Source organism: Hakea prostrata, chromosome 7, assembly GCF_041222555.1.
Source record: "Hakea prostrata isolate BN-2017 chromosome 7, UWA_Hpros_2, whole genome shotgun sequence".
In the NCBI taxonomy this organism is placed as follows: Eukaryota; Viridiplantae; Streptophyta; class Magnoliopsida; order Proteales; family Proteaceae; genus Hakea; species Hakea prostrata.
Window position 1 is genome coordinate 73,043,183 of NC_142606.1, and position 22,504 is coordinate 73,065,686.

Consider the following 22,504-nt stretch of genomic DNA (forward strand, 5'->3'; position numbering starts at 1 on the left):
CCACTACCAAAGCCAAACAAAACAGGCAACACACACTCAACAATCTGCAACTAGAACTATTCTACAAAAGATAAAAACAAACCACGGTGAGTACAAAATCAGCTTCAAATCAGGGGGTTTTAATAAAACGAATTAGAAATAGTTCAGATGATTTAAGAATTAGAAATTCTGCTTATCTTAAAATATGTTGGAGCCTCTCTTTTTTGGCTGGTTATTTTTTGTCCAGCTCCCTTATGTTTTATTGTCTCTCCCTAAATAAAATAAAATAAAAATTGGTTGTTTCTCTTGGATGGCTTGATTTTTCTTTTTCAGATTCTTCTCCTAGCTCACATGGCATGGTTGATGATTTGTTCTTTAATAGATCTTATTGGTGTTAAAGTTAAAAAATAAAGGGAATTTCACGGACCCCAAGGTTTGATCCATGCACTTTTAGTCCGAAAAAAAAATTCTCCTTTGCGTATGGCTCCCCTGAGGTTTCTAAAAATGATTAATTAATGACAAATTATAATTTTGATGACTAAAATACCCTTATAGTTAAAAATACAAATTATAATTATAAAATCTTTTTATTTTATGTTCAAGGGTCTTAAGATTTCAAATTTACAAAACTCAATGACATCCTATTCCCATTACACAAGAAAAGAAAATCCTATTTCGAATACTGACATCCACAACCAGAAACTGAAACTATCGTATCAGCTTATGGGTCTTTAATGGAGGAAACACCGCATGTTCAAAGTTTCAAAGGAAGTGGGTTCTTATCAAAACCAAGGTTACAGATCTCCCAACCCATCTCAAGGATCTCTGTTTTTCTATTAACTCACTTTCCTAAGAGCTCGTCTATTCCATCCCCAAACCCTCACAGATGCTCTTTCCCTCGCCATAAAATGTCTTCATGCCAATCTCTCCGGAGCGGAAGGGCCCCGGAAGGGATTGAGGCAAACGAAAACGACGGCCAAACACCGACGAGAACACGAAGAGACGGGAGGCGACAGACAGCCAGGCGCCAGAAACCCAAACGGGAGGCCAAGGAAGAGGAGACGAGGGGGGAGGAAAAGAGCCAACACAGAACAAAGCCGACGGCGGAGGGAGCGCGGGAGAGGCGGAAGGCAGGAGGCGGGCAAGGAAGAGAAGGGAAGAAGGACACGAAGGGAACCCGAAGAGGAGGCCGCAGGACCACGAGCACGAGGAGGACAAAGAACGAAACGGACAAGGGGGGGCGCGAGCGACAGCGCAGAAAGAAGGAGAAGCGAAGGAAGGGCCGGGAAGGAGCACGGAAGGGGAACAGGGAAGAGGTGGAAGGAGAAAGCGAGCCCAAGCGACCCAAAGAGAACAAAAGGGAGAGGGGGATTCAAGAGCAGCGGCGCCAAACCAAAATATGGTAATGTTTCAGGAAAAAATTTAAAGAGGCGAAGAAATGGATCAACGCTCGGAAGGGATTCATTATTTAACAAAGGGTATAAATGTAAATTAAAATCTTAAGAACCGAGTATAAAAAAAAAAATAAAATAATTAAATTGTCTTTTAACATAAACCGTTAGATCGAAATACAACAGGTATAATCTGACATGCATCATAAGGGTATTTTGGTCATCAAAATTATGATTTGTCTTTAACTAGTCTTTCTATAAACCTTAGGGAACCATATGCAAAGGAGAATTTTTTTCAGACTAAAAGTGACATAGACCAAACCTTAGGGTTTAGATGAATTTTTTTTTTTTTTTTAACCCACCATTTTCGTGACCGAACTTTCACCCTGCAGACAGTTATGATTATGGAGTTTACCAAAAAAGGAGCTACGGAGAGATTTTCAACATTAGGCATGATTTTGAACACATAAAAATTTGAATTTTATGGAGTGACAAATCACCTTTAGTAGTTAAATATCATTTGACCAGACCAAGATTTTTAAGCTACGACAGTAATCAATATGCTATTCACTTTTTCTTTTTTTTTTTTTGGTAATCATGAATATGCTCTTCACAGTCCACTAGAAAGTGGGGGGCAAAAAAAAAACTTCCTCAGGATCGAAAACGCAAAAAGAAAGGATTTATGAGACAACAGGCAAGACGCTTCCTTTTTGGTACAAAGTAACTCACACTTAGCTTCAAACACAAAGAACGCTACTTATCGATACAAGAGAAATCCCAGACCAGGACATGAAGTCATACATAAATATAATAAGAAGAAGAAAAATCTAGAAAAATATGAATGGTAATGAAGAGGTGATCGGAGGTTGATTAGTAAGTTATTCAAGACCGAGAGAGAAGGGAAAGCCAGTGGAGGCCAACCAAGTGTCACCGGCGATGAAAGACGAAACTGTGAATGGTTGAACCTTGGCTACATCGGTGATGATATTGTAACCGGTCCAATTCACTCTCAAAGAAGTCCCTGAGCCAGCGCCTGCGTTCTGGTACTCCCCGTAAAACAATGTGTCAAGCGCGAAATCCTCGTTCCAAATGTGCCACCCTGCCGGGTCAATGACGTCGCCGATGTTTGACTGCATAATGATGGTTCTTGAGTACTGCTTCCACGGCCTTCCCAGGTAAGTGTGGAAATCGGTCTTCACCGGTTCCAACTCGGACGTCGCCCCGATCCGACATTTCTGGATTACGATGCCGGTGTTCTGATTCGGATCGGCCCTCCCCTGGGCGGTCACCATGTTCTTTTGTCCTGAGTCTGGGAGGCGAGCGTGAATGTCGCAGTTCTGGAATACGGCGGCAGCGTTTCCGAAGATGAAATCAACGGTGCCTATCACCAGGCAGTCCTCGTAGAACTGGCGGAGGGAGTGTACGTAGAGCGAGTCTTGGTAGGCCAGAATATCGCATCGGTGGAAGGCCGACTGGTCTGACCCCACCCGCAGCGCCACCGCCTGGTGCTTAGACGGACCCGCCGTGTTTTCGAAGGTAATATCCCGAGCCAAGAACCCCATTCCGACCGCCGCTGCATTGTCCAAATCAATTCAAACTATTACTATTATGGTTAAACAATAACTATTTAGATTCTGCCCATACTAACTACTAGTAGTATTGAAAATTGAAATGAAATATTTCTCTCTTTTCAAATCCTGGAGTAAGAGTCTTAAGACTAGGACAGTTGGAAAATATTGTGCGAACGCGACGAACCTTCCTTGCGCGCGCATTTCACCCTTCATGGGGCAGGGTGGTCCATGGTTCACGGACCGATTTGGATTTTCCTCCACTCTTCACTCAACTTTAATGTTTTACCATTTGAAAAGTTCCCGTGAAATAGTGGTTTCAAAATTCAAATTTGAAAAACTATTTCTAACCCTCCATTAACAATTTCGCTTGGGAAAGCCAAGAAACAAAGAATAAAATCACGGTTGAAAGGACAAGGAAAGGCACAAAATCCATCCAAAATGTCAGATTGATTGCGTAGACGACAGCGTCAGTGTTCACTCACAGACTCACTGGCTCTGAGTCTGAAAAGTCTGGTCGGATTCCGTGTGGGTCCCTGGACGCATGTGAGGAGTTCTACTTTTTAATCCCACGGTTCCGCCTCACATCACGGAGATCTAATAGATTAGGGATTGGATCACATGCTGATTTTTGATGAATCATCGTTCATCATTCTATTATCAATTCCCAGGACCCTTTTTTCCTGCGAAAATTTGAAATTTGAACCTCCTACATTTTTTTAATTTTAATTTTAATGATTTAAAGGTATAAAATATTGGATTAGAGAATTTAGGTTAGTCACTACAACCCATCTCAGACCGTCCATGGCGTGAGATCATATCTCATGGATGGTACGAGATGGAGTAAGATGAGTTGGTTACCCAATGCCAATGGGAACTGGGAAGAGGAATTCAACTCTTCAGAGTCAATTTATGATTCTTGCCTAATAATTGACTAGCTGTCTGCGGTTTCACTTACCAACGGTGGCGGAGTGGAAGGTGGTGCTGCCATCGACAACGTTCCTGCTACCGGTGATGATGGTGGTCTTCCTTCCGTCTCCGACGAACATGAGGTTGGTCTTCTTCTTTTTTACCTCCACATTCTCCTTGTACACGCCCGATTTTATCTTTATTATATACCTCTTGCTACTCTTCTCCGGAGCTGCTTCCACAGCCTCCGTCACCGAGCTGTAATTTCCACTACCGTCCAGGGCCACCGTCACATCTGGAATCACCTCCGATGCTTGCAGGAGCCGTCGATCCTTAGCTGACAACCACTCCGGGAACGCAATACTCTCCTTCCTCTCCTCCCTACCATCAGCATTTTCTTCGGCGAGAAGATGTCTCCCGGCGGATTTTAGCTTGTATTTCTGCTGTCGCTGCTCTTTCTTCGCGTCGGCGGTCGCCATATCGGCGTCGGTCATGTTCTTGATCATGGCAAGAGCATTGCTGCACATTTTGAACACATGAGTCTGATCCGCTTCCAACACATTCCTCACTTGTTTACTGGCACCGTTGTGGGAGAAGCCATCCAGGCATGACTGTTGGTTCGTCATCGCCGCGCTCAACAGCGTCTTGAGTTCGTTCGCGTATTGTGATATTGATTTGTTCTTCTTGTTGCTGCTTGCGTCGTAGCCCTTTAGATCGTCAGAGGTTTTATGTAGCTCATCGAGAGTCTCGTCCACCATTTCAAGACAGTCGTGGAGGGCCGTCTTCTCCCGCTCCGTCAGCCTCTTTTTGTGCTGTTATTGATGAGCTTCTCAATGGTGAAGTAGTTCTGCTGAACCGCCTCCGTTGTAATGTTCAGAGACACCTGGATCACATCCTTGTGGGTTAACAGCTTGTCTGTGGCGCCTGGGACGGTGGCCACCGCCGAGTAGCACAGCTCTGGATAGAGAGTCATGCTACAGGATGATTTCAGCACCGCGTGCCCTGTAGAGTTATCCGAATTCCTATTCTTGCGGGAAGTGACTCCAGCTGCCACACCGATGATAGCAGCTAAAATTAGAAAGGAGGCCACGAGTAGCAACAAGAACTGCTTTTTCTTCCGTCTTTCTAATGAAATGCTCTTTCGGAAATCTGAAAACTTCGCCATAAAAATATCCTTAATGTGGCTCATCTTTACACAAACAGCTTAAGACGCATCAAGATCCAAAGCGCACTGCTAAACTAAAAAGAATACTAAGCAAAGGGCCACCAGCCACTTAGATATCTCACCTTGGACAGTAGAGGTAGAAGAATCCTTACATATATAACGAAAAAGAAAGAAGAGCCAACACATGATTTGTATATCTTTTGTGAGGTTACATGTCTTAGCGCTGTTAGTGTCGTTAATTCCGCTTTGCCCCTAGGATCTTTTCAATCAATAAGCATTATTAAAAGAATTTTTCACACGACACATACTATTATTTGGGTGAAATTAGTCACCATTGATTGTTAAACTCTACATTATATAGTATCTATTTAAAAAATTACAAATTATCTACAGTTAAGTTTAGATATTAAAATGTCTAGTAAAATTACTTGAATAGCCTTTATTCTTATTCAAGTTATTTAAAATTTAAATTTAAATTACCTAAATGTCCTATGGACAATGAAATGACATTACTATTTCCAATTTGACTCAGCAAATGATATCAAATACACTTATCCTCATTTAATTCAAACATAGTTAAATATTTTTCTAAAACCCCAATTTTTCCTAGCTAAAAAAAAATTGAAATTTAATCCCTAAATTACCTAATCACCCTACAGTTAAAATACTAAATTATCCTCAATTAAATAATTATAAAAACTAAAACACCATAGTTAAAACCCAAATTATCTTTAATTATTAAAAGCCCAACATATATTTTTTTTTTAATTGTCAAACAACTAAAAAAATACGCACTACTATCAAGTAAAATTAAAAATGCAACTAAAACAAAGGGGTATGTTGATACAATTAAACACATACAACAATTTTGGGTTATTTTAATTGTTTGATAAAATTTTCTTTTTAAAAAAATGGTATGATGGGCTTTAAATAATTAAAGATAATTTAGATTTTAACTATGGTATTTTGGTTTTTAACAATTATTTTAATTGAGGATAATTTAGTATGTTAACTATTTAGGTTACGGTAATTTAGGGTTTTAAATAAAAATATATATATTTTTAGCCAAGGATAGTTTGGGGTTTTAGAAAAATATTTAATGGTAAAAAGTTAAATTTAATTGAGAAAGTTAACAGAGGGGAGGAATTAGATATATTTACTAGGTAAGATGGGAGGTAAGTGATATTATCCAACTAAAAAGGGGTGTAAGTGTTATTTGTCCAGCTAAGAGGGAGGTAAGTGATATTTATCCTTTTTATTATTATTCTTTATTTGATTTTATATTCTTTGTTTCTTTATTTCTTCTGCAATTTTTTTTATTTGATTTTATATTGTAAATAAAATGTCTACAATTAGTAAAGTAAACTATATACCATTGGTTTGCATCTCTTACTTAAAAAGAATTAGTTTGCATCTGACTTTTTAGGGTTGGAAGTCATGTGTATTTTTTTTGTATTGATGCTTTAATTTACTTATATATTGTTGGGAAAAAAAAATATCATTATCAATAATTTACCCATTGTTGTCAAATATGTGTGGACCCCATCAATGGGTCTTATAAGGGCCCACACAATATGTGTGGCAAAAAAGCATTTGTGCTTCCTCAATCTAGACTTCCATTCTTCGGTCCCCAATATTGAATCGTGGGTTCACCCATTGTTTTAATTGGGCAGGGCTTTAATTTGCCAAGCTCAGGCAGAAGCTGATGCCAGGGCCAACCATATCCACTTGGGTTTTAATTGGACCTTAGTTCAAAGTGATCTCTCCTTTGTAGGGGTGTCAACGGTGCGGTTTGGAGCAGTTTCAGGCTGAAAAACACCTAGCTCAAACACGGCCCATTAGCAAAATAACGGTTTCGGGCCGTTTTAGTTTGGTGTGGTTTGGGTTCGGGCTAACTAATGGTTTGGGTTGACAATTTACACTAGGGTTGACTAACGTTTTTTGTGTAAGAAAAAGAACAAGAAGAAACAATTGAGTATCCTACAACAAAAGTGAAAATTATATGAAAAGAAAAGTTTTTGTTATTAATTTCCATTAAAAAAAACCCACCCATTCTATAGAAATCAAGAACCTAGATATTAAGTAGTAAAATGACTATATGATCTTTGAATTCATGTTTAATTTTTTTAATTGTCTATACCAACTACCTATGGAAATATAACAATTCAAATATGATTTAATGTAAAATTACAAAATGGGTTATAATGGGTTGCGGTTCGGTTTCGAGTTGGTGCGGGCTCCACCACCCTCAGTCCAATTACGGCCCATTAAGGTTCGGGTTGGGCCGATTTGGGCTATAACGGGCCGATGCTGTTTGGGTTTAATGATTCGGACTACAAATTGACACCCCTACTCCTTTTTCTTTGCTTTTCCCTTCCCTTTCCTTCAAGGTGGGAGATAAATCTCTCTGAATACAAGAGACTTGATTTTGGTCATTCAATGTCTCTTTGAATATTGGATGACATGCTTAATAGAGGAAAATAAGAGTTTAATACCATACCATCTTACGAGTCTAATTCCTCTCCATCTAGCTGCCTATACCCCTATATAGGTGTATTTACATAAATGTGGGACCCAAGTTGCCCTTGCTTGACACAAGTAGCACTTCTAAGTGTGGGTCCCACATTTGAGTGTGGCTGAGGGGTAGAAGGTGGAAATGATCATTATTGCAAAATTGCTTTATGTACTGCATCATTAAAGTGGGTCTTACGTAGAATACCTAGGGCTTGTTTGGTTGGATGAATTTATGGATTTGAAATGGAATCAGATTTCAAATTTATGGAGTCATGGTAATGTTGATGCGATGATGGGACCCGATGGGTGAATCTACCTTTTTTTTATATCACAATAAATAGAATCCAAGATTCTACCCAATTTTCTAGGCAGAAACTTGATTGTCCATGGATTATGTTTTATGACAAGACGGTTTTAAAATTCCGATTTATGAATCCATGGATTTATCCAACTAAACAATCTTTAGACATTTTGGGCAAAACTTTTATAGAGGAAAATTCTAGTCTAATACATAACCCTCTTTCAGTGTCAAAATATGTAATTTTGCTTGGGTTTTATGGTGTTGAACCATTAAGCAAAATTTACAGCTGTTGAATCGAGATCTTGGTCAGGTTTCCATTTGATGGCCCATGTTATATAGCTTAATGAAGCCAAGGAAAATTCCAAATTGTTGTTTCATTGGCTTAAAATGAAGGTGTTGTCATTGTTGGCAACTTAAGTGGGCTTTGATATGATACAGCAACATACAAAAAGGTTCCGAGAAAAGAATCCAATTCAAATAAAGAAAACTCAAGAATCCCGTTTTTGAGGGTCTCTGTCCAGTTTTGATCAACCTCTTCATCGGATGGTCATCCAGTGTCCGATTGAACCGATTTTTGGAGGAGAGCTTCACGACTTCTTGATCTTCAAATCCAACGGTGAGATTGTTCATTGGATATCTCTAAGTTAGTCCGATTTGTACGTCAAAACACTCCTTGTTTAAGTCAGATAGAAACTCTGAGTTTGATTCAAACTCTGAGTCCAGTTTTGATCAACCTCTTCATCGGATGGTCATCCAGTGTCCGATTGAGCCTATTTTTGGAGGATAGCTTCACGACTTTTTGATTTTCAAATCCAACGGTGGGATTGTTCATTGGAGATCTCTAAGTTAGTCCGATTTGTACGTCAAAACACTCATTGGTTAAGTCAGACAGGAACCCTGAGCTTGATTCAAACTCTGAGTTTAATTAATCTATAAAATGAGAGCAAACTCCAGCAGAAGAAAAAGGACGTTTGAGGAGCTTGGGAAGAGTGTGGAGGTCGAACCAAAAGACGTTGGTTGGCTTTGGAGATCTGAAGCTTGGGAATAAGAAGTCTTTTGTTTTGCTGAACAAGAAAGAAAGTGAAAGAGAAGGAAGAAAAAGCAGCAGAAGAAAAGAAGGGAACATAGTTGTATGGTTTTTTTAAAGAGAGAAAACTGAAAAAGATTGAAAAGAGAAAAAAAGAGTTGGAGAAAAAGATAAACAAGTATTGTTACCATGCATTTTACACAAGTTGAGGTAACCCGTATTCACAAGTGATTGTCTATTATTTTCTAGGTTATGTTTAATGATGAAGAATCTAGCTCATGAATGTAATTTGGGGAACTTGAATTATTGGTTTACATTGGGACCTAGCAAGTTGGAGTTTGTCTAGGGGGTTGGGGTTGGTGCCCTTGTCTGAATTGCATTTAGACTATAGCAGGAATTGGTGTTCGGACTAAGATCAAAATATCTAGGAGTGTATTGAGTAATATACGAAACCCTAGGTAGGGTATTACTCCGTGGATGTAGGCAATTTGGCTGAACCACGTAAACTTTGGTGCATTGCGTTTTTTGTTTATTATTTCTTTGTTGCACATATTGGAGTGCCTTGATTGCAGAGTGGTGGTACACTGTTTGGTAGACCCAGCCACATTGTGGTGTGTGGTGGACGTGTCCTTGTGCAGTTGATAGCTACGAGAATGTTCTAATTAATCTTGTTTCGAGATTAAAGAAGCTTCACATTGAAGTGAATTTTTGAAGACACTGATTCACCCCCTCTCAGTGTCAATCTGGGAATAACACAAATATATAGATCGAAAAGACGAGAGAGAATGACGCCCTAAGTTATGTTGTATGATGGTCCGCCACCAAGCTAGCGCCTGGCTTGACAATAGGAAGCACCAACAGATGGTCTTAGCCAATCCATTGAGAGGTGAACTTAGGCTCATCTCTTCAAAGATGCTGACCTTTAGATCAATCCTGTTACAGAAAATGAAATAAAATATGTAATCTTTGCTATGGGATAAAGTGAGATTTCTTATTTAAACTATGGAATAAACTAAAATTTCCAAAATCATATATCATGGGGGCAAAACACCTCGTGGGCTTTTAAGTCATTATCAAATAACATATTAAATTTTTTTTTAATTTTATTTTTTATCAACAAATCAACATACCAAAGCCACTAACAAATCCCACGATATTGTCCGCTTTGGAGATAGCTCCCATCATGGTTTTCAAGGCGTGATATAATAGTTTATTTCTTTTACTTAAATCGTTGATTTATCTATGATTAATTTTTGATGTGGGACAATTGTATAGAGATATTTGTTTAGGCGCTGATGGAAGATGCCAAGAACGGCGAAAAATCAACATAATTGGGCAAAACGCCTCGTGGGCGACTAAATAAATCTCACGATATCATGGTTTTTTAATCCATTTTTCCAATCTTAATTTCGGATGTGGGACAATTGTACGGAAATATTTGTTTGGGCGCAAATGAATGATGCCACGTCTTGTCTTATAATGTAGCGACCATAAATGAACACATGTATAAATATTGCGGCGGCATTGGTATTGTGGAGAAGGTTGTCGCTGCCGTGGATCCGAAAGAGGATGAGTTCGTTAGGCAAACCGGGCTAGATCTCGGTACTGAAACTGCCATTTGTTGAAGCCGCAGACACAGAGACCAACAACAGCAAGAGAAAACCAATAGATGAGTTCGTTAGGCAAACCAGGCTAGATCTCGGTACTGGAACTGCCATTTGTTGAAGCCGCAGACACAGAGACCAACAACAGCAAGAGAAAACCAATATTGTCCGCTTTGGAGATAGCTCCCATCACGGTTTTCAAGGCATGACATAATAGCTTATTTCTTTTACTTAAATCATTGATTTATTTATAATTAATTTTCGATGTGGGACAATTGTATGGAGATATTTGTTTGGGCGTTGATGGAAGATGCCACTAACGGCCAAAAATCAACATAATTGGGCAAAATGCCACGATACAATCCGTATAAGTGAAAGCACACATCATGGTTTTTTAATCCATTTTTCCATTCTTAATTTCGGATGTGGGACAATTGTACGGAAATATTTGTTTGGGCATTGCGGAGAAGGTTGTTGCTACCATGGATCCGAAAGAGGATGAGCTCAAATTAGAACATATAAGACTGGGCTTGGGATTGCAAAAGCCCAGCCCAGTTGCAACCTAGTCAAAACGCCTCGTGGGCTTTTGATTAAATGATTACATTATCCACGAAACTTACACCCTAATTTTAGGTAAGGCTAGGGCCAAGATAGGGTCAATCAGGACCAGGGACAAGGCTAATGGGCTTGACTTGGCCCTGAATAAGGTCACGGCGACAATGGGTTTAAATTAGAAAATATAAGCGGACGCCTCGTGGGCTTTTGATTAAATGATTACATTATCCACGAAACTACACCCAAAGGTAAGGCAGGGCCAAGATAAGGCAACGGGACAGGGACAAGGCTAATGGGCGACGGCCGAAAAGGCGGGCACAATGGGTTTAAATTAGAAAATATAGCGGACGCCCGGGGCTTTTGATTAAATGATTACATTATCCACGAAACTTACACCCTAATTTTAGGTAAGGCTAGGGCCAAGATAGGGTCAATCAGGACCAGGGACAAGGCTAATGGGCTTGACTTGGCCCTGAATAAGGTCAGGGCGACAATGGGTTTAAATTAGAAAATATAAACGGCCAAATTGCAGCCCTAGTCAAAACGCCTCGTGGGCTTTTGATTAATTGGTTATATTCTCCCACGAAACTGTCCGGCACACAGCACGGTTTTCTTCAAGGCGTACGATATAATGTAATTTCTTAAGTTAAGTACTAGATTTTTAATTCTTAACTTGCAATGTGGGACTATTGTACGAGACATTTGTTTGGGCGCTGAAGAAAGTGCCACGTCTTGTCCAGTAATCCAACGGCCAGAAATCAACACAGGTATAGATGTTTTATTTTACACTTTTGGGTTTTCAATTTTCTAAATTTACCTTAGGAACCCATATGGGAAAAACGATCGGTTACTCCCTTTTATGATCATCGGCTCATTCAGCAAAGTTTTCTGCTCCAAATATGTGGCGTTCTCCTTTTTTGTAGGGCATTGAAAAATTCTAGAGCTCATTCGGAATACGTAGCAGGAAATACAAAGAGTCTAGAACCACTGTCAAATCTATAATTGGGCATCTGGGTTCGCAAGAATTGATTCTGAGTTATATTTGTGAGAAAGAGATCTCATGGAAGGATAACCCACATGGGAAAATTGGATATTCTGATAAGGGGGTACTGATTTGGGGCGCTATTCAGAAAGGGGTCTTGATGGGTTTCATTCAAAATCTTATTCTAGAATTGGATATCTGGGTTCGCAAAAACTTGACTTCGAGTCATCTTTGTGAGAACGAGATCCTCAGGGAAGGAGATGATTTCGGAGAATCCTAAAGATGAGGAGAGATTGGTGGAACGAGATTTCCGGCAACTAAATGGAGTTAGAGCAGCAAGTGCCAAGCGAGAGACCCTGAAAGGATTGGGGTCATGAGACCCTGAAAAAGAGCTTGACTGTGTCAGGAAGATCTTTAGGGGGAGTGAGAACTTCAGGGACAAGGAGCTGCAGATTAAGGCTGAGGAGACTCTTTTGAAGCTTGATAGCAAGATTATTTCTACATCGGAAGCCACTGATTCCATCCTTCAGTTCTTTAAGTGTAAGTCTCCCTAAGGCTTCCAACTTGGGTTTTGCATTATGTTTGCTATTATTTCTTATAAATTGTTAATATGTGACAGGTAGGATCGTAGTCGATGAATAGGCTTATGGGAGGGACACTTTTTATCCACTGCATCAGTGAAGGAGGTGTTCATGCCAATTCAAGGTGGCATACTGGTGATGAATGACTACCTAGCTGATGACAAAGTAGTCTCTCCCATGAGAGCCTTTATTTCTAATCAGGAAATTGATACACATTTTTTTTTTTAATCTCTAATTACTAGCTAGATATGAATTAATTGATTTTTGAATGAGATTGTTTGAACTTTAACTACTATTCATCCATGTTCTCTTCTGTGATACTGTTGTATGGTCGGATATTTTCTATTGATATGAAAGTATCTGTAATCAAGTTGCTGAGGTATTTGTTTGAAATGGGAGACAAGGGGTGGTTTTTTATTTTAGCTTCTTTTTAGAGGACAAGTTTTAATTTGGGTAGGTGGTCGTTTTCTGAACGCTTGGTCATGGGTCCAAGTCCTACAGGCAACGTCTTTGGAAATAAGGGATAAGGCTGCATGCATTTGACCTCCCAAGACCTGCTAAATGTGGCAGCCTACAAGATGAAGAGCAGAATGCAAACTCAAATTCAAGGGCTTAAGGCTTACCGGAGAGGATGGAGGCAACAAAAAAGCAATGGGTGTAAACACAGCAGATATCTGATGTGATGAAAATGGAGTGAAGGCAAGGCTTCAAATGATCAGCAACATGGACAATGGGTGTAGATGATGGCGGCATGTAATTTGTTTTGAGTAGTTATCATGCAAAAATTGCTTGGTGTATGTAAGAATTTTCACTGTTTATCTTATCTTAGGTAGGAAATTGGATGTGCTTGTTACCTGTTCAGTGACCATGATGACTTAACTTCTGTGGTAAACCTTACTAAATCGTGCGACATTGTACACTGCAGAGTTGTAACTGGGCCGGGCTTCAATTTGCCAAGCTCAGGCAGAAGCTGATGCCAGGGCCAACCATATCTACCTGGGTTTTAATTGGGCCTTGGTTCAAAGTGATCTCACCTTTGTCTGTGGTTTTCCCTTCCCTTCCCTTCAAGGTGGGAGATAAATCTCTGTGAATACAAGAGACTTGATTTTGGTCATTCGATGTCTCTTTCATATGTAAAAGAGAGAGAGAGAGTTGGCCTTCCCTCTCTTGGGGTCAATGCCCCCATGGTAAAGATGTACATGTTTTTCTTTTTTCTTCCTTTTTTTTTCTTTATTTCTGTATTTATTTTTTTATTTCTTTTGGGGGGGGGGGGGGGTGCAGTTCCTCATTTTTTTCAGGAGATATTCAGTGAAATACATCAGCATTTAAAGATCAAGATGTATTATAGCAGTTCCTCATATTTGGTTTTGAATATTTGATGACATGCTTAATCGAAGAAAATAAGAGTTTAATACCATACCATCTTGCGAGTCTAGTTCCTCTCCATCTAGTTGCCCATAGACCCATACGGTTGTATTTACATAAATGTGGGACCCACATTACCCTTGTGACACAGCTCACAAGTAGCACTTGTAAGTATGGGTCCCACATTTGAGTGTGGCTGAGGGGTAGAAGGTGGAAAGGATCATTATTGCAAAATTGTCTTATGTACTACATCATTAAAGTGGGTCTTACATAGGATACCTAGGCTTGTTTGGGATGAATTCATGGATTCGAAATGGAATCAGATTTCAAGTTTATGGAGTTGTGGTAATGTTGATGCGATGATGGAAGTCGTGGCGTAAATCTACCTTTTTTTAATACCACAATAAATGGAATCCAACGATTCCTCCCAATCCCTATAAATCCATAAAATATAATTTTTAGGCAAAAACTTGAAATCTATGAATTATGCTTTATGCAAGATGGTTTTAAAATTCCGATTCATGAATCCATGGATTAATCCAACTAAATAGTCTTTAAACATTTTGGACAAAATGTTTTATAGAGGAAAATAGAGTCTAATACCATACCCTCTTTTAGTGTCAAAATATGCAATTTTGCTTGGGTTTTATGGCGTCGAACCATTAAGCAAAATTTACGTTGTCGGATTGAGATCTTGGTCAAGATTTTTAGTTGATGGCCCATGTTATATCGCTTAATGAAGCCAAGGAAAATTCCAAATATATAGATTGAAAAGGAGAGATAGAAGGATGGCCTAAGTCATTCTGTCTGATGGTCCACCACCAAGCTACCGCCTGGCTTGACAATAGGAAGCACCAACAGATTGTCTTAACCAATCCATTGAGAGGTGAACTTGGGCTCATCTCTTCAAAGATGCTGACCTTTTGATCAATCTTGTTACAGAAAATGAAATAAAAGATGTAATCTTTGCTATGAATGACAATAGTGCGCCTGGAAGGGTTTGGGGTGTGTTTCTACAAAAGCAGTTGGAAAATCTTCACAATCATAAAAGATTTCTTTCACAAACCCGGGCTACCAGATTAAGTAAAGCTATCTCGCCACACATTGGTCCCTATGAGCAAGGTTTAAAGTATCAGTATCGGTTGGTCAAGATTTTTAGTTGATGGCCCATGTTTATATCGACTAATGTATTTAGTGAAGCCAATGGAGGAAATTCCAAATATATAGATCGGCAGGCAACTAGGAGAGACGAAGGATGCCCTAAGTCATTACCTTTCGACTGGTCCACCACCAAGTCTACCTTTGGCTTGACAATAGGAAGCACCAACAGATTGTCTTAACCAATCCATTGAGAGGTTGAACTTGGGCAATCAATCTCCTTCACCAAGATGCTGACCTTTTTGATCAATCTTGTTAGCAGCCCAAAATGAAATAAAAGCCATGTAACCCTCTTTGCCACTAGCTGAATGACAAGAGAGCCTAGGATAGGGTTTGGGGTGTGTTTTTACAAAAGCAGGTTGGAAAATCTTCCACAATCATAAAAGATTTCTTTCACAAACGCATGGGCTGAGTAATTATTTATGTAAAGCTATCTCGCCACACATTGGTCCCTATGAGATCCCCAAGGTTTAAAGTATGCGATTTTCTATGATTATTTCATATGGGCTTAGATAATTTCAAGAGACGTGATGGAAGATGCCATGTCTTGTCTTATAATCCAGTGGTGAATCACCGCTCTAACTAATGTATTTTAGTGTAACTCCCCGTTCAATGGAGAGATTTTCTATAATTATTTCCAGATGTGGATCGTATCGGACTATTGGTCAACTTGATGGAATACGTATCGGCTAATATCTTATGGTATCTTTAAACCTGGCCTATGGAAGTGCCATGCGTCTTATAATCCACTTTCAGCGGAGTCATTTCTTAGACTCAGCTGCGGTTTAACTCCCTCTCTCATTTCCGTTGATGGATAGATGTCATTGCATAAAATCATAGCCAATCTTGATGGAAGATGCCAGGTCTTTCTGAAAAAAATTGGTGAGGAACAACCAATCTACCTTCACCCAAGGCTGTCTAATCTCTAATAATATTCTTCTATGTTAGGAGCTTCTCCTATACTATCACAAAGCCCATGGAACCCCTCGTTTTGCCACAAAGCTCAATATCAAGAAAGCCTATGATTTGATTAAGTGGGATTTCTTATTTAAACTATGGGGTAAGCTAAAATTTTCCAAAATCAAGATACCAAGGCACCAAGCCACTAACAAATTTCCTTATTTTCTTTACCTAAATCATCGATTTTCTATAATTAATTTCCAATGTGGGACTGTATGGAAATATTTGTTTACGCGTTCATGGAAGATGCCATGTCTTGTCTTATAATCCAATGGCCAAAAATCAACATAGTCATTTCTTAAGGTCAAGCTGCCCCCCAGTCGTTAGCTGTAAATAATATTGTTTGACGCAATTAAAATCCAAATTAAATCCCAGTCAGTTAGCTGTAAATAATATTGTTATAGGGGTGTCTCTCATGTTATGGGCTCAGACCCAGTGGGCGGGGGCAAATTGGGAAAAGCGCCGCGGGGGTAAGTGAAATCACACATCACGGTTTTTTAAGGCGTAATATAATAGGATATTCTTTAACTTAAATTGTCGATTTTTCCATTCTTAATTTCCAATGTGGGACAATTGTATGGAAATATTTGTTTGTGCACTAATGAATGATGCCCCGTCTTGTCTTATAATCCAACGGCCAGAAATAAACATAGGTATAAATATTGCGGTGGCAATAGTATTGCAAAGAAGGTTGTCGCTGCCGTGGATCCGAAAAAGGATGAGTTCATTAGGCAAATCGGGTTGGATCTTGGTACTAAAACTGCCATTTGTTGAAGCCGCAGACACAGAGACCAGCTTCAGCAGGAGAAAACCAACAGAAGCTTGCGGCAACAAATCTTCCAGATCCGTAGAATGCACGACCATAGCTCGCATCTACCTATTTTGTTTTTTTTTTTTTTTTTTTTAACTGGAAGCTTCTATCGGAGAAACAAGAAATAGAGGTGGTGAGAGAAAAATGGAGATAATGTAGGGAGAGCAGAGAAAGAAAAGGGAGAAGACCAGAAAGAAGAGAGAAACAAAAGAAAATGATGAGAGAGGAGAGGAGATAGGAGAGATGAGGGAAATGAAGAGAAAGGAGAAAGGCAGGGAGACGAGGAGAGGAAGACAAAGCAGAGGCGAAGAGATAAGAGGCTCTCCGCCTCAAGAAGCGACGGCGCCTTAGGGTTTCAAAGCAAGATGGGAAGGAGGGTTTCAAACCTCAAGATGCCAGCGTCCATGGGGTTCTTGGTCTCAAGCGGCTACAACTGGTGTTTTCTCCCTCAAAATTGGCCTGGATGTGACTCGTCAATGTTCCCTTAATGCTAGTTGGGCAAGCATCATTTGGAATACTCTAAACTCAACCACGATTTACATTCATTCTCTTCGCGTGTGTCATCGTTGGCTTTCCACCAAGGACGTTGTTGCTAATTGGGGAGGCCAAACCAAGGGCAGGTGTGGTTTTTGCATGGTCCTAGTTGAAACAATTGACCACTTCTTCTTCTCGTGTAATTTCTCCAAGGTCATCAAGAAGGAAGTTCTAGTCTGAGTGGTTTTAACAGACAAGAGTTTACTGCTGGTCCGAGGAATTACATTAGCTCCAACTTCATTTTAATGGCCCTAACGTCATCAACAAGGTCTGATGTTTTAGCCTAACTGCAACTATTAACTGCACTAACAAGTTAGGAATTTCAAGCTGTTTCGACAAGAATCATCTTACCCTAGTGGGGTGTTGCCTCCTATCTTGTTTGACACTCGAAGACTTGATGATTGACGACATAACAACAGTAAGGGTGTCAATTGCGTACCAAAACTGTTTAATTATACTGAACCGCGCCGTCTAAAACTAGGGGTGTCAATTTGGCCGAAAACTAGGGGTGCTCAATTTGTGCTGTAACACTCAAACAAATTACATGCCGCCATCATCTACACCCATTGTTCATGTTGTTGATCATTTGAAGCAGTGCCTTCACCCCTTTTCCTCCACAAAAGAATCTCCGTGCTTACACCCAGCTGTTGCCTCCATCCTCTCCGATAAGCCTTGAATTTGGTTTGCATTCGATAACTACTCAAAACAAATTGATGAATGACATGGCGAGTTATGTTGCCGATCATCTACACCCATTGTCCATGTTGTTGATCATTTGAAGCCTTGCCTAGTTGCCTTCACTCCATTTTTATCACATCAGATATCTACTGTGTTTACACCCATTGCTTTTTTGTTGCCTCCATCCTCTCCAGTAAGCCTTGAATTTGAGTTTGCATTTTGCTCTTCAGCTTGTAGTATTCAGTAACTAGAATATTGACATACTCTTCTTTGAATCCCAAACTGATGAATATGTAATCATTGTATTCCATCAAAACCTTGACCATATCCACTCTACCTTCATCAAACCTACCGCTCCAGATAATAATCATTATCTGGCGTATCATGCTAGACACTTTGTTTACACAACCTTGGACTATGGTCCATATGTTGCACGTGTGGATGAAAATGAAGAATAACTAGCATTCCTATACCATTTGATCGAATATAACGATGTTGACATTAGTAGCAGTTTGATGGAGTTGATGATGATGCATAGGAACAGAACCACATTCTCCATAACCCTGATGTTGCACATATTCTCACCGTATGGCATGACCACATGATGGACAATTACTATCTCCAAGATAGCCAGCATGTATGTGATGGTGATTAAAATTCAGAATGAGTACTGTATATGGTATAGAGTATATATGTGTGTGTATTGTATTGTATTATATTATATCGAACAATGATACAAGAGATGATGTAGGCACACCACACATGCATTATTGAGTGTGCTTTTAATTAACATTTGGTTTGAGTTTGTATTAGCTTTTTCATGACATTTCACTTGAGTTTTATGTATGTTTGCTAATAAAAAACATGTAATGATATGAATGTTTGACTTGAAACTTTCATTCTATGTTTAGTATCAAAGCCATTCCATTTTCATTCTATTGCTTCCATTTGCTTGTTTTTGTTCTTCAGTTTAGTTATTTTCTTTAATATATTCGGAGAACATAACTATGGTGGATGCCAATAGTCGAGCCTCTCATTTTAGTGATGAGTGTGATTTTCATAAGTATCTTCTAACTTTCTCTTGCAGATCTTAGAGTAGGATAGTGGTATATAGGTTTGGTAGCATGGATGACCTTTTTAGTTGTTAATTAAAGTTTCTCTATATGCTACATATAATGAATACAATAGTTATTTCCCTACCCAAGACAACTAATGATTTTTAAGCGTTGGTGGGCATGCGTTGTGAAATTAGTCTCCTTAGGATTTGGGGAGAAACATTGAATACAAAAAGAAACATATTTTAATTTGGATCTCCTCCACTCATGAAAGATCATACATTGCTCCAGATCTAACCTATTCAACACTATTCTATAAACCATTAATCTAAGAACTGCTACACTCTAACCTCCTCGTCTTTTTGCTTCATCTTCGTTCTCATCAACTACTGTACTCCTTTCTCCTACTCAAAGTTCTAAGGTTGATCTCTTGTATGAAATCAACTACATCCAAGATTAGGAAAAAATTCCTTCAGCAAACCAGATATATATACCCTATCAACTTCCCTTTGTTAAATTCTTACTCAGTTTTTCCTCCGTCCTCCACTTAAACCCAAAAAGGCCCAACCATCAACATTTTATGTGGACTCATCTGGCAAAGAGCAATACTTTGTCATTGATTTGGCCCACGAACTCCTAGACCAATGGATCATTCAAGGTTACATGCACCCATCTTCATTAATTGCAATCAAACTCTCCCTCACCTTTCATCATAGAAGAAGCATATCGAGCTGTCCCCAAAATAGACCTATTTGATTTAAGGTTCCTCAAGTACCAACATGCTACTATTAGTCATTTCCAGACAAGTTTAAATGCTAGTACTGTGTTCGTCACAGTCTTCCCGAACCACAACATACATACCACTAGTAGATCCTCTACTCCCACAAGCTATGAAGTTGTTAATTAGTACGGATTGTTGGTGCTCCTCAAGCATTAGGATCCATTGATGTTACCAAATGTGTTACCGTCTCCAAAATCACCCTTTTGATTTGGATACTGGTCACACAAAGGATGCATCATAAAGGTAGACGCAGACCAGTCAATCACAACTACTCAAGTTCCAAGACAAATACCCCTGAAGAGCTACATCGGTTCTTCCGATGCATGCATGGATGGATAACTCCGTATGAAGCAACTCATGCAGGAAAGAATCAACTCCAACCCTGACTTGTACAAATCAAATATACAAACAGTACTTGAAAGATGGTCCCAAAACTTGTAGAATCCTTTATGATGATTTGTATCGTGGCCGTATGCAGCTAGCTAGTGCTGGGGAATTAGCACTAATAGAGCTCTTCGCCCACTTCACAGGGCATTCCAGCGAAAAGACAAGCCAGAGAGAGTTAGTGCGTAGTAGCGTGTAAAGTTGTGGCTATTAGGGATCTTTCCTGTCCCTAGCTGGGGATGCCTTACGTTTCCATTCGTCTTTTATCTTCCTTCCGTGCTTGATTTGCTTGCTTGTTCATCTTGAAAAGCTTTGCTTTTTTTCTGTCTCAATCATAAATATACAAGTTAATTTTTCTTTTGTTTTGTCTTCCGTTGCGTTCCATATGGTGCTGGTGATACATACAACGCCCCACACGGCCAAACCAAACCAGAAAATACTGGAAAGTGATGCGGAATATTACCCTTTTCGAGTCACTACACCTGATCAGACCCGACCTAACCCTTTTACTAGTGTGAATTGACGAGGCTGATGGTGATCCCATAAAAAACTAGGGCAAGTTTTCTTACACACACAAGCACACACATGCCCTGTTGATCATCAATTTGATTGATAGGATGAAGAGGCAATTGTTTTCCTTTCTCAAATTGTATGTGCAGGTGGTTTGGTCACTATCTTGGCCGGTCATTATTTTCCATTAGTTCATTTGCACATTAATTCCACCTAGTCATCAGTTTGTCGTTTCCCCCTTTATTTTTATTCACACAGAATAGTTTACGATGGCAGATTTGTCAAGTAAGGAAGGAACAAGACACAAACACTCGTTGATCATATGGTGTCTAGTGAATCACAACATTTATTATTATATTATTATTATTAATTAAAGATCAAAGAATAAGAGTTATGACTGGATGATGATGCAATCTCTGATTCATCTCTTCGTCCATGCATATCCTCTTTCACGTCATCCCAAAACATATATGGTGAACAAGCGCTTTAATTTGGTTCTACTGGATGATGATGATGATGATACCCAAACACTAATACCTACTTTATATAAAATAATATTTACCAAAGAAAAAAAAAGACTTCATATAAAATACTCATACCCAAGACTGATTTCTTTGTTGAAAAATAGAGGCATTGAAAGATAACAATGAAACGGATCAATAATTAAGCGAGTGGAATTCTTATCTTGTATAATTATTGTGACTCAAATTATGGATCAATAATTGGGGAATCTTGTCATTCTACCTAAAAAAAATTATTCTTGTTTTTTTTATGTATTTAGAACCGATAACTTTTACTTTATATAAGGGAGGACAACTATTTATTTATTTAAGAAGGTAACTAACTATCTTGTATAAATGAAGTTTTGTCTCAATGAGACTTTTCACTCTTGACCTACTATGAGACGTTAGTTTTTGCCAACTATACAAATCCCTTGAGGTTAAAATGATAAAGGATAATTACTAATACCTTGTAACTTAATTGCTATCTTATTTCGTGTACTTTTCGAAATTACTAAGGGCTTGTTTGGTTACATGAATCCGGAGATTTCAAATCTATGGAGTCATAATTTATAAAATTAATTGTTTAGTTAATAGAATATGTGGAATGAAATCCGTCATGTGGATTTGCACATTCCATCACGATCGATCAAATATTTTTTAGGTGAATCCACAACATTCACAGCAACACTAAGTATTATGCGCCTAGATTTGAAATCAATAGGAATTGAAATCTCGGGAACACGGAAAAAAAAAGGGGCCAAAAAAAAATTTAGATTTCACTGCTACACATCCATTAACAAACATTTTTCTATTTTTAGAGATTCAAATCCAGGTTTGTTATTACGTGGGAATAACTAAAGATGTTGTACTATAGCTTAATTACTAATTGAACTTTGTTCTTTGTGTAATTACTATTATTACCCCCTTCACTTCTAATGATGTTAAAAGATTGTTAAGATTGAGTGTACAATGTTTATTTTCCTCTTTGCTAAAATTAAGAAGCCAAAGACGAATATCACATCCTTTTAGAAGAGTCATATGAAATACCAACTTTGCCTTTATATTTTAGGCAATTTGAATTTCAAAGAGCCAGATCTTTGATTAGATGTTATAAAGAGAAATAAGTAGTAACAAATCTTAGGATTATTTTAGGATTTTTAAAAATACAAAGATGTCATGTCATCAATTA

At 38.8% G+C, this 22,504-nt stretch overlaps 1 pseudogene across 1 annotated transcript; it reads right to left on the reverse strand.

Moving 5' to 3' along the window:
- Positions 1-1,957: 1,957 nt before the first annotated feature.
- LOC149012033 (pectinesterase-like) lies at positions 1,958-5,154 on the reverse strand (annotated as a pseudogene). The gene is made up of 2 exons (XR_016174609.1): positions 3,897-5,154; positions 1,958-2,943 (listed from the first exon to the last, which is right to left on the reverse strand). The product of XR_016174609.1 is annotated as a pectinesterase-like (transcript).
- Between the last annotated feature and the right edge of the window lie 17,350 nt (positions 5,155-22,504).